This window comes from Ceratotherium simum, chromosome 38 (genome assembly GCF_057802395.1).
Source record: "Ceratotherium simum simum isolate JZ-2026a chromosome 38, ASM5780239v1, whole genome shotgun sequence".
Lineage (NCBI taxonomy): Eukaryota > Metazoa > Chordata > Mammalia > Perissodactyla > Rhinocerotidae > Ceratotherium > Ceratotherium simum.
Window position 1 is genome coordinate 18,445,091 of NC_141937.1, and position 14,131 is coordinate 18,459,221.

At 35.7% G+C, this 14,131-nt stretch overlaps 1 long non-coding RNA gene across 2 annotated transcripts in view; it reads left to right on the forward strand.

Annotated features, from left to right (window-relative positions):
* The window catches only part of LOC147912256 (uncharacterized), a 71,024-nt gene extending 57,995 nt beyond the window's left edge, over nt 1-13,029 (forward strand). The window contains exons 3-5 of one of the 2 annotated variants that reach the window (XR_015550136.1): nt 9,977-10,216; nt 10,693-10,998; nt 12,298-13,029. This is a non-coding gene — a long non-coding RNA (uncharacterized LOC147912256). Of the gene's footprint in view, nt 1-9,976; nt 10,217-10,692; nt 11,498-12,297 lie in introns of those variants that run through there. The other variant, XR_015550135.1, reaches the window with a different exon arrangement.
* The last annotated feature ends 1,102 nt before the right edge of the window (nt 13,030-14,131 follow it).

Genomic DNA, 14,131 nt, shown 5'->3' on the forward strand with positions numbered 1-14,131 from the left:
TAAAAAAAAAAGGAAAATTGGCAGCAGATGTTAGCTCAAGGCAACTCTTTCCCTGCAGAAAAAAAAAGAGACAGAAACCCTCAAAATGTTTAAAAAAATATTAAAATTTGGGGGGCATCAAGGTACTGAGAAAGTGAAAAGAAAATCCAAAGAATCAAAGAACAGGACAAAATATTTTCTAACCATATATCTGATAAGCATCTAATTATCCAGAATATATAAAGAATTCTTACAAGTCAACAACAAAAAGACAATTCAATTAAAAAATGGTCAAAAGATTTGAATAGACATTTTTCTAAAGATATACAAATGGCCAACAAGCACATGAAAAAATGCTCAACATCATAGATCGAAATGCAAATTGAAACCTCAATGAGATACGATTTCACACCCACAGGATAGCTATAATACTAATAATGATAATAACAATAGTAACAAAATAGTAAGTGTTGGTAAGGATGTGGAGAAATTGGAAACCTCATACATAGCTGGTAGGAATGGAAAGTGGTGGAATCATTGCAGGAAACAGTTTTGCAGTTCCTCAAAAAGTAAAAGATAGCATTACCATATGACCCAGCAATTCTACTCCTAGTATATACCCCCAAAAATTGAAAACAGGTGTTCAAACAACTACTTGTATGTGAATGTTCGTAGCAGCACTATTCACAATTGCTAAAAGGTAGGAACAACCCAAATGTCCCCTAACAGATAAATGGATAAACAAAATGTGGTTTATACTACGTACAATGGAATATTATTCAGCCATATGAAAGAGTGAAGCATTGATACATGCTACATGGATGAACCTTGAACACATTATGCTAAGTAAAAGAAGCCAGACACAAGAGGTCACATGTTGTATGATTCCATTACGTGAAATATCTCAAAGAGTTAAATCCACAGAGACAGAAAGCAGGTTAGTGTTTGCTAGGGGCTTGGTGAGAGGAAAATGGGAAATGACTACTTAATGGATAAGGAGTTTTCTTTTGGGGTGATGAAAACATTCCGGAACTTAATATAGTAGTTGCACAACATTGTGAATGTACCAAATGCCACTCAGTTGCAAGCTTTAGAATGATTAATTATGTTATGTGACTTTCACCTCAATAACAAGAAAATCATTTTGCTTATGATTTCTTTTTACTCTGGTAAAATGAAAAGTAAAATGTGTAATTTCCTGAGCAATTTCCTTTCTGTGTATACTAATTCTAAGTTTCAGTTTCAGTTTGGACAATGAATTGTGTTCAACACACACATACAAATTTTGATAAAAATTAAAGGACACTTTTATGCACATTATGATATGGTGATAAAAGTTCTTACTGTGGGGCCGGCCCTGTGGCTTGGTGGTTAAGTGCGCGCGCTGCAATGCCGGCGGCCCAGGTTCGGATCCCGGGTGCGCATCGAGGCACCACTTCTCCGTCCATCCTGAGGCCGAGTCCCACATACAGCAACTAGAAGGATGTGCAGCTATGACATGCAACTATCCACTGGGGCTTTGGGGGGAAAAAATAAAATAAATAAAATCTTTAAAAAAAAAAAAAAAAAAAAAGTTCTTACTGTGTTTCTGGGGTTTTTTAGCTCTCATGGGGATATAGTTCCAAACCACACAGACCATCTGCTATTCAGGAGCATATTTCTCTTTTCCTTTAGATTCTTTCTTCCTATTTTTCCCAGGGAGAGACGACTTTCAAGAAATTTGAAGAAGTTGCAAGAAATGCAACTTCATTGTGAGATCTTTCATATTTATACACAGAAGGGGGCAAGGGGCCAGGATATTGAAAGAAAGGAGTTATTTAACACAAAAAAAGGTAAAGCTCCATTTTTTGAAGTAAATGGCTATATGGGGGATATTTTGTCAATACAAATGAAGAGAAGTCTAGTGAATATAGTATCAATATTTTATAATTTTATCTTCATTTGAAGCTAACATTTCATGTGCAAAATCAGAACATTCTCTCAAAATTATACTTTATTTTTTCATAGGTTGACAGATGTTAAAAATATTTTTGAATTAAAATAATATATTATTGAAGTGGGAGTAAATGAAGTCAAAACATGCCCATATGATAATAGAGGACTTCAGGATTTGCTCTTGTAATTTTTTAAAAGAAGTAACACTTATCGCCATAATATCATGTGATAAATGATATTCTAAATCAAGTTCTCATTTATATTGGGAGTATAGCAAAATTTCTGAAATATACTTTGTTTAAAACCAGGTAACCAATAAAAAGAATTTCAAAAATTTTACTGGAGAAATATATTTATCATTAGAATATTCAGGAAAATGTTGACCTCAAATTTTTGTGGAAGGAGGCAAGTATAAATAAAGAAATCTATAAGTAATCGAACTATATGATATTATAATTTTATAAATCAAACATCAGCAATTATATATATATATATATTTCATTTAATATTATCCAGTCTCTCAATTCACTTACAAATAAGAATCATTGGCATACATCTTTTCTATTTAGTTTCTTCAAATAAAAATATTATAATAAGTGATGATAGAATATTTTCAATATCTATATTTTTGGTTTGCTATATTTATCAGGACCCTGGAATATAGGTAACAAAAACCTAACCTAGACTAATTTAAGCAAAACATAAAGAAACAAAGAGATTCTTTGACTCAAGGGTGATGCTAGCCTATTGATTTAATTCTCAGGCCAACCTTCTCCATGTGACCAGAAGCTACAAATTTATAAACAAATGGTCAATGATTACAAAAATAAATAAAAATAAGAGCACTCTTGGTTCAAAGTGCATGAATTAATCTCAGAAGGATTTAGATTGACCAGTATGGCTCACATTTCTCATGCCTAAAGCAATTGCTCTAGCCAGGAGCCTGAAGTCTTTTTATTGGCTGCCTAGGTCAGGTGCTAATCATAGCAGATGGGGACCAAGGCCCTACCTGGACCATGTTACATGGGGAAGGGTGCAGACTATTACTCCCCTCGCCAACATAGCTTGCTATTGTTAGAGGAAGTGAAAATGAATACAGGCAGCCATAAGCAAGAGGAGTCCACTATTACACTTAGTTTTAAATAACATCATGTAAAGATTTCATTTTTAGGATAAAAATATGCCAAGCCAAGCCTAAAAGTCTATGTAATAACTTTGATGGAGTTACTTTCGATCTAAGAGAGGAATTAGTGTGTCCAACAGCCTGTGCATAAGATGTTTGTGATAATTATCGGATAGCCTTTCTGATAAGATTTTTTAAATAATTTTTTATTTTGGAAAAATTATAGATTCACAGGAAATTGGAAAGATAGTACAGAGAGGTCCTGTGTGTCCTTAACCCAGTTTTCTTCAATGGTTACATCTTACATACTTATAGTACAATATAAACTCCAGAATTTGACACGGGTACAGTTGTGTACTATAGTTCTGTGTCATTTTATCACATTTGTGGTTTTGTGTAACCACTACTTCAATTGAGATATAGAACTATTTTATTTCTACAAAGATCTCTCTCATGCTACCCCTTTATAGTCACACACATTCCTTCTCTCTCAACATCCTCAACTGCTGGCAACCACTAATCCGTGTTTGATCTCTATAATTTTGTCGTTTCAAGGATGCTATATAGATGGAAACATATGGGATGTAACCTTTTTAGATTGGCTTTTTTTCACTCAGCATAAGGCCCTGAGAGCAATGTAAGCTGTTGTATATATCAATTGTTCATTCTTTTTTTATTGCTGAGTAGTATTCCATAGCGTGGATGTACCACAGTATGTTCAATCTTTCACCTATTGAAGGATATTTTCGTAGATCCAGTTTTGGGCTATTACAAATAAAGCTGCTATAAACAACCATATTCAGGTTTTTTGGGGGGACACAAGTTTTCATTTCTCTGGTATAAATGTACAGGAAGGCCATTGCTGGATTTTATGGAATGTGTATGTTTTCTTTTGTAAGAAATTACCAAATTATGTTCTAGAATGGTTCTATCATTTTACATTCCCATCAGCAATGAATGAGAGATCCAGTTTCCCTACATCATGGCCACCATTTTTTGTTGTAACTTTTAAAATTTCAGCCGTTCTGATTCATGCATTGTGATATCTCATCGTAGTTTTAATTTGCATTTTCTTGATGGCTTGCGACGTTGAACATTTTATCATGTGTTTATTTGTTGTGTGTATATCTTTTTAGGGGAATTGTCTCTTCGTGCCTTTGTCCATTTTCTAACTGGATTATTATTTTAATGTTGAATTTTGAGAGTTTTTTATATATTTTAGATATAAGTCATTTGTCAGGTATGTGGTCTGCAAATATTTTCTCTCAGTCTATAGCTAGTCTTTTCATCTTCTTAATAGGGTCTTTAGGAGGGCAAACAATTTTAATTTTGATGAAGCCTATTTGATCGATTTTTTTTCTTTTATAGATCATGCTTTCGATGTTATGCTGCAGATCTGTTCACCAGGCCCTAAGCTTCAACCTAAACCTCATACCTTACAAAAAAACCAACTCAAAAGAATCATAGATTTCAATGTAAAAATGTAACATTATAAAACTTTTAGAAGATAACATGGAAGATTTATTATTGTAATGTAAAATTACTTTATTTCCTCTTTAACTTAAGGTTGATTTGAGAATGCAAGTGTGCAAGGAAATATTTATTCCTCTATGTAGACTTAAAGGGCAAAATTATTAATCGTGAAGTATTTTAGATTCCTATCAAAATAGGTCATAATCTTTCTTTAGCCTCTTCCCTTCCTGATACATGTTGGGAAATTTTAGCAATAGCTGATGAGTTATTCCCTGGTGCAAAAGGGCATTAAAACAGACACCAAAGTGGTCACAGGCATTTCCATTATAATGATATAAAAATCTTGTGACTCATTATGTTTGTGCTATAAGCAGTAATTGCAACCTTTGAACTAAAGATTTTGACGGAGATTGGATGTTACTGAGATATAAAGCCACTTGGGGATGCAGAGTGTTCCACGGAATTCTTGGTGGGAAATGGTGTCTCAGTGCCGTGTTGAGAGGTGGCACTGGGAGTTTTACAATAGGAACACTTTCCACAGATTGAGGCAGCACGATATTTGTCATAATACAGTCGGAGCCAAATTGAGAGTGGCTGAAAGGAAATAGTCTTTCCTTCCTCCCCAAGCTGTATTTATAATTTCCTATTCATTTTTAGTTTGGCTGCACTGGTGTGGAAATTTTCTTCTGACTGAGCAATAAAACAAGTAACATTTACTTCTAACCAGCTGGTAGATAAAGTTGAGAGCACCAGCTACAATAATAGCAGAAGCACTGGGATTTGAATAAGGCAACCTCTTTTGCAAGCATACTAAATGAAGGTGTTGGAGGAGTATTGATCTGGGAATTAATTCCTAGATTCCCTTTGAACAGAGTATGTTTACTCCAAAAGAGCTATAACTTGTTATAAACAAAATATCCCCTTACCTTTTGGCAGTTTTTGAAGGAAAAAAAAGTATACATTTATGGTGCTCCAAAGTTTCATTTTAAATAACATGATGTGATTAAACATAAAAGAATTTGGTAACTGACAAGAGACCAGAGTTAATTGTACGCAGTGGAGACCAGAGTTAAGTTCTCCAGCCTACAGTATTGACAGAAATTCTCAATGAATCATTCAGAAAACTCAGAAGGGGCTGGAGTATGTAGAAGTTGTTGCCAGGCTAACCTTGGAGGCCGCTTTTGTTTTAAAGAATGGGATAGTAGTATTGCATGGTGATGTTGGGTAGGGGTGAAAGAAAGGAGGGACCATTTATCCAGCCTACTAGAGACAATTGGGACATGTTTTTGGTTACTGTGGTTATCTCCTGGGACAATAATGACAACTATCACCACCCAATTTATTAAATCCCAATAGGAACGTTTCCATCATCTCTTTGCTAAGAATTTGTTAGATGTAACATTTTCCAGAAGTACTGGAAAATTTACTCATGTGCCAAAAACAAGAGTGAAATTGACTAGAAGCAGAAAGTCCCTGTCCAAGCTGAGGAAATGCAAAAAGTAAACAAACGGTATAAATAGCAAAAGAATGTGAGTCTGTGGTTAGCAGTGACGTCTGGATGTCCAATATAAGTTTGGTGCTTTATTCTCAACCCTAGTTACAAAGTGAATGAAATTGCAACAATATAAATATCCAAATAGTCTGTAGTTAAATGAGCGTACCATAAATAAGTCATTCTGAAATGTTTTGAGATCTGAATCTCGAAAATCATTGTCTCTGTCAAAAGCAACTCATTGCAATCGTCCCTTTTAAAACTCATGTCAGGGATAATAGTATAGACTCCCATAACCTAAACACACCTTTTACTGAGGGTCGTAGATTCTCCAACCCTGAATTTGTTGGTTGGGGGTGGTAATTACCATTTGAAAGTCTTTGATGGGAATGCTTATGGATTTTTGTGATTGTTGTTTAATGAAGTTTAGTTTTGTTTTTCGCCTTAAATCTTCAGGATACTTATTTTCATATACAAATGTACAGAACCTAAGGCACATGAAATATTTTCAGGCTCCCCCTTGCAAATTCTTTGAGTTGAGATTATCCCAGATGCCGGTTATCTTGACTGTTACTGTATTTATACAGATTAAAAAAAATAGAAATCACTGTCAATGCCATATAATTTATATGTTAATCAGGCAATATTTTGAAAGTTTCACAATTAACTGTGGAAATACATAAGATAGTGGAATTTTCTTTCCAATCCTTTAGGAAAGAGGGTTAGTACTACTGAGGATTTAGATTCAGGTTTTCAGAATAAAGATATTGCTTGAAATGTAGACAGTTCATTTCCTTCACATTCTGTATTTGGAATTCTGTAATGATACTCAATCCAGTTTAAAATATTACTTACAGGGGCCGGCCCGGTGGCATAGCGGTTAAGTTCACATGTCCCACTTTGGCACCTGGGGTTCGCCGGTTCAGATCCCGGGCACGGACATACTCTCGGCTCATCAAGCCATGCTGAGGCGGCGTCCCACACAGAAGAACTAAAAGGACCTACAACTAGGATATACAACTATGTACTGGGGCTTTGGGGAGAAAAAAGAAAAGGGGAAGATTGGCAACAGATGCTAGCTCAGGGCCAATCATCCTCAAAATAAAATAATTTATAAAACATAACTTACAAAAGTTTGCAGTACACACGTTTAACTGAAAATTCTTATTATTTTATAGTATTTAATGGGAATTATTAGACTATAGTGATTTCTCTGCAAGGTGATACAAGACATACAAATGAGACAGGTGTTAAATCCCTCACTCACACTGGGGCTGTCACCTGCTATTTTGAGATATGTTTCCTACAAAGAAAAAACTCTTGGGAGAGGGTCATTGTTACTCTAGAATTTGGTCTTTCTTGCCCTACTATGTTTTGTAAAATATTACCCTTTCTCCCTTCCTTCTGTATCTATTTATAACTATTTTACAACTAATTATTTTAATAAAATCTTAGAATGTTATTGACCAGACAGGACCTTCCATACTACTTTGACCAATCTCTAGATTTCACATATGCAGAAACTGAAGTCTGAAAGTATTATACTGTAGGGGAGGAAAAATATCTTTTTCCTTCTACCCTTTTGGTTCTCAGCTGAGTCTCTGTAACAAAAGACAGATAACGAGAAAAGCATACAAATTTATATAATGTAAGTTTTATATGACACAGGAGACTTCATAAGGAAATGAAGACCCAAATAAACAGTTAATCTCAGTGTTTATTTACTCATTTTGATGAAGAGTAGAAAGTGGTGGGAAAACGTGATAGAACAAAAAGAGAATGAGGCGAGTGCAGTAAACTGGGGAAAACTTAGCAATCCCTGCTCATTCAGATTCCTCTCCACCTCCCTCCCTCTTCCGAGATGAGGATGTTCCTTTCCTCCAGTATAGGGAGGGCACCTCTCACATGAAGACCTTATGACCTGCTTCAGGGGAAAGTTAGAAAACCCTTCCTGCCCTTGTTGCTTCTCAAATTCTTTCAGCTTAAAGTATTCCATATGCCAAGTTGCCATGTTTTGATGGAGCATGTCCTGAACCCCATCAACGCTCTTTATGTCTCTACTTAGGAAAGTGGTGACAAAGCAAGGGTCTAGGACCCGTATCTGCTGAACCAGGGGGTCCTCTTTACAACTAATCATTTTTCAGTCTTCTGGGTCTCCCTCTTTTTTTAAGTCCACTTGACAATTTCCAGAAATTTCATGGCAGAAAAGACTTAAAATCACATATATGGTTCTTTCCGAATTATGTAAAGGTAAATATGGTGTATTGCGTCTCTAACAATGGGTGTCTACATTTAAATTGAGCATTTTCACATTTCAGGGCGATACTTTCTCAGACTAGTGACTTGATTTGTGTTTGCTAATGAGGCATGCTTTCTATGACAAAACTAACAATCTTCAAGAATAATTTTGACAAAATTTACCACTGAGTACTGTTGTTTTGCTCTTTAGAATGTCTTTTGGATTTTCTCTCTTTTCTTTCTTTCCTCCTTCCTTCCTTTCTTTCCTTCTTTCATCCATCATTTATCTATCTATCTATCTATGTATCTATCTATCTATCTATCTATCTTTCTATCTATCATCTCTCTATCTGCCATAACCCTAATCTCTATCCATGTCATCAATAGCATGGCTTATTAGAAAAAAATCATAATTTTTGATGTTGAAAAATCAAAAGTCAAACTCTTATCTTACTAGATGTATGACCCTTGAAATTTACTTAAATCTTCTGGTTATTAGTTTTTATATTTCTAAAATAAGGATCAAAATAAGGATCACATCTCAGGTGATATGAGTGATTTTTATTAGTCATTTTGCTTATTGATGTAACCTTTGGATGTTTGTTAGGTGGTCATTTCATGCTTTGTTGATTGAGTAATTACTTCATTCCTGCTTGAAGAGACAGTTACCATTTGTATTCTGTGAAACCTGAGAAATCATCTTTTTATGGTTGTTCTCACAACTGAATAAAATTTTAAAAAGCATGAAGTACAGCTGCTTAAAGGTTAAAATCAGTGAGAACTCATAGGAATTTGTAGTTGGAAGGGATCTTTGAGTTTATCACTTACCAATCTCTCATTTTACCAAAGAGAAAACTTAGCCTAAGATGATGGTTGTTACACAGATAGTTAACATCATTTCCGGGAATAGAACATCGATCTCTTTGCTTCCAGTCTCTGGCACTTTCCATAGTATTATGCCACCTTTCTTAATAAAAGAGTGATTATGGGGGCCAGTGCCGTGGCGTAGGGGTTAAGTTTGCGCGCTGCACTGCTGGCGGCCCGGGTTCAGATCATGTCAGGCCATGCTGTGGCAGCGTCCCACATAAAGTGGAGGAAGATGGGCATGGATGTTAGCTCAGGGCCAGACTTCTTCAGCAACAAAAAAAGAGGAGGATTGGCATGAATGTTAGCTCAGGACTGATCTTCCTTACAAAAAAATTAAAAAATTAAATAAAAAATAAAAGAGTGATTATGTTGACTCCAGATATCCTAGTATATTTTAACAAGTATGCCAAGACCATGAGAATTGCCAGATGCATTTTGCAAAGATTTTATTAAGTAGTTATACACACACGTATTAGGATATGTATTTCCTCAGATGAATATTTGATTATTAAAGTGAAAAAAATTAGAATTGATTATTAAATATGTGCTTTAAGTTATAACAAAATTAACATTAGACTGGAAAACATCACAGGCCATTTTCCTGTGTGTCAGAGCAAAGCTGGATTTTTTTTTTCCCCTGAGGAAAATGTTTACTCTGACAACGTGTATCTCTTTTGTGTTTATCTGTGTGGAAATAAAATGAATTTCTGACTGTTCAGAAGTTCTGGTTAGTTTCTAACCGTTCATTACGAAATGTCAGTCCTATGACTATTATATGAGTATGCCTTTAATAGGCAATATGTTGTCTCTGCTATCCAAGTACTAATTGGAGTATAACTTTAAATTTACTACCCTCTAATCCTTACCAGGATCTGTGGGATTTATTGAGGATTGAAAAATATGCCATGAAGCCATCCCTCTAAGACACTCTAAAACTTACTCTTCTCGGATCATCATAGAGGTCTACAGTGGGACCATCTTGTTTTCGCCAGATATAGAAGAGCTTTCACTGATCCTTACTTCGGCCCAATGCTAATACCCAAAGTCAAAATACATTGTAGCCAGAACCCTTGGGAACGCAGTCATTTCCTGGAGGAACGACTGGGCCGGTATGTACTTCATAGGGACTGAAGAACATTCTCTCTGTTCTCAGTACCAGCAATGGTTATGCTTGTCCTCAGCTACTGTTCTTGCTATGTGATTCCATCTTACCAACTCTGTAACTTATAGAACATAATTTTCCTTATTCTCTCTTTTTGTGATTATCATTTTTATTGTTATTATCATTATTGTTACTTTATGCATTAGCTTCTAGGGAAAGCAAAGGCGTATTTGAAGTCCGAATTCATACACATTATTTTATGGCATTCCTTGGTGTATTAACTGTCCCCTGACTTCATCTCATTCTTTCTCTCCTTATTTTTATCACTTATTTTTTTTCAGCTTGTCAGAATGCATGTCATTTTATAAAGAGCCTCAAATTATTTTTAGAATAGACATTTGAATAAATAGTATTTATTATTCAAAATGTACATCACATTTGAGAAAAAGTGATTTAATGTACAATTTTTTGCTCTACTTACAGCTGCTCTAGGAGCTAAAATGCAATTTTTTAAAAGGATTCAAGTAACCGAAAAATCTTTAGAAAATGGAAGTAAGGAAATGTGTCAGTGAACGTGTAAAAATGATGATGACACTACTAATAATAGACTAAGAAGAGGAGAAAGATGAGAGAAAATGAAGAAAAACATGAAAAAGATAGAGGAAAGAGAAGAGCTTAGCACGTGCTAGGCACTGTGCAAAAATAAAGTGAAAATCTCCGTCTACTCCAGCGTCACTCAGGAAGAAAATGAGCCTTAGAGAAGTTGACCTGCCTCATGTTAGACAACTGGTAAGTTGTAGAAATTAAACCCTTCAACTTTGTTACCAAAACTTTTTAAAATCAAAGGCAACATGAATTCAAATTTTATTTCATGCTTTTCCTTTGGTCTAATTCATTAATCTCACAAGTAACTGGATTCAACTGGGATCTCTCATATAATCCACGCTACTATATCCTGAGAGAATTTAACTTTGTCCTAAAACGACATCCGAAGCCAATATTTATAACCCAGTCCTATGTCCTTGCCAAGTTTCCTGTGCTAATGATCTTAAGCTTCAAAACAGCTGTCATGTAGATGAATTGCAAGGTACTTTGGGAGCTATATGAACGTATCACACAGCTTATATCACAGATATATTTTCTCCATCACCTCTGGATTAAAATGTCACCTATTTTAAGAATTCCTAGCAAAGCATAAAGAAAAATGTGAATACATATACCATAGCCAACTCTGAAAATAAAGAATGAAAATTAAGGTTGACAGAATATCATTATCACACAAATTAGACTGGACATGGAAATTAATCTTTGGAATTTATAAAATGATAAAATTATCATTTCTTTGTATTTTCATTCATTTCCTTTTAAAAAGAAAATACAGGAAGAAAACTAGTTATCAGTGTTTTATGGTTAATTAATTCAGGGGTTATTCAAAGGCATAAAATGGTTTAATATAATTCTGAAATAGCTAATTTAAATCTTGCCTTGACTAGCACATACTAAATAAATTATTTTTATTACAATACTGATTTTTCTCCAATGTCTACGATAACCTCAATGTATTTTCATCTGTTTTTTAAAATTTTTAAAAATCATCAAATTTTGACACATTCTATTCCTATAGAAATTGCCACTAAGGAAAATCCACCGGATAAGTGTTTTCCAAATATATCTGATCATAAGAATGTTGTTAACAATCCAGATTCCTGTGCCCTTCCAGATAATATTGTATCAGACTTCCAAACAGAGGGGCCTCATAACATTAATCTTTTTTACAACTCCTGTTGATTCTTTTTATGAAGGAAGTGTAGAAAATAATGCTTAAGGTAACGTTCACAGTAACAAAGAATAACAATAAGTATATGAATTGTGCTTTTATGCACTGAGCACATTTTGCTCAGCACTGTAACTCCAGCATGCAGGGCACTGCTATATTACACAATAAATTCTTATTGTTTAAATGAATGCCCATTACTAACATATTTATCTGTTTAAATACTTTAACATATAACTGTACTACATACTATAACTATATATACTATAACTATACTCATACTATAATATACTTTAATATTTATTCCTTATTAGCAATTTGCATAGTTGGCATTTTTGACTGGCTTGGCAGAACAAAATATATGATGCTGGTAAGTCAAACATTTTTGACAAAACTATATTTCACTGAAAGCTGTCAAAACTCTCATAAAAGGAGATTCACCTACCATTTAAAAAACATCTATCAAATAAATAATCCAAGTAAGTCCAGATTCCTAAAGTAAAAACCATATCTAAGCCTCAAAAAGAGACCCTCTTGATGAGCAGGTTTCCCAGGCTCAGACTCCAAGCACACGCTTCCGAAATCTCTTGCCGACGTAGACCATCTACCTTCCAGTCTCCTTATGAAACACTGGGAATACAGCACCAGTGTCTGAAGACAGACTCTGAGAGTGCTTGAGGAGCAGAGCAAAAATATTTGATGGTAGAAGCTTATTTTGCAGCACATTGACTGTCGTCTTGTGGAATACGAAGGGATAGCTTGGGACCCTAGGCCCACAGATATCTGAACTCTTCCTACTTAGCGATTCTCATTTCTCATCGTCTCCAGCTCACACTTTAATTGAGCACCAAGTGTAAGCCTGCAGTTCCCTGCACACAGTAAAGTGCTTTTCATTCCCATGTGTTTATCCTGCTACCTCCTTGATGGTAATACTTTTCTTCTTTACCTCCTTTCATCCCCTCATCCTCACCATCTTATTTCTCTGGATAATTCTATTCATTAAAACTCAATTCAGGGGGGGTCGGCCCCGAGGCTTAGCGGTTAAGTGCGTGCACTCTGCTACTGGCAGCCCGTGTTCAGATCCCGGGCGCGCACCGACGCACCCCTTCTCCGGCCATGCTGAGGCCACATCCCACATACAGCAACTAGAAGGATGTGCAACTATGACATACAACTATCTACTGGGGCTTTGGGGGGGGGGGGGAAACGGAGGAGGATTGGCAATAGATGTTAGCTCAGAGCTGGTCTTCCTCAGCAAAAAGAGGAGGATTAGCACAGATGCTAGCTCAGGGCTGATCTTCCTCACAAAAAACAAACAAAAACAAAAAAACCTCATTTCATATGTATCCTTGTTTGTAAAGTCTTCCTTCACATGCTCCCCACAAGCTACTTTTCAACATCTGAGGCTTCATAAAATCCTGAGCATCATGCAACCATTATGTTTACCTCACTGGTTGTAATTGTAGCTTTAATGCACCCTTTTCCCTCACTTAGTTGTAAATGTTCTGGAGGACTTTATTGAGCCTCATATGCCCAGCACCTTAGTCTGGCACACAGTAGGTGCTTAGAAAATGATAGTCTGATGGATGAGTGGGTGGACGGATACACAGATAGATGGATGCATGAAAGGCATCCACTTTGTTCCACAAAGTGGGAATCAGAGTAAAGTTTATAGAAAGGAGTCTAGACTTAAGTGAATTCCAGAGCAGTGCACACACAGCTTCTAATTTAATAAGTCAGCCAGGGCTACAATCAGGGAAGGACCACTCATCCTAAAAGCAAGAAAGCAAGTGCTCCAAGGTCAGGTGGGTGTTAGCCTCCAAATAGGAGGTCTTGATTCTGAGATCATCTTTCCCCACCCAGTTGTGTGTGTGTGTGTGTGTGTGGGTGGGTGGGTGTGTATAAGTTTTATAACCTCTGCTAGTGCTGAACCAAACTAGAACAAAATGAGGCTTCGGTGTAGATACTGATCACACCTGGAAGATCTTGAAAACCCACATTGACTAGTTTTAGTGCCACTGAGTCTTGGAGGATAGGGTGTAATTTGCTTACCATTTGAGAAACTTGGATAAAATCTAGACATACAATCTCAAAACAAATTAAGTTACGAATTTATCAGGCATAGCCTTGGCTCAGTGTCCTGGAGGA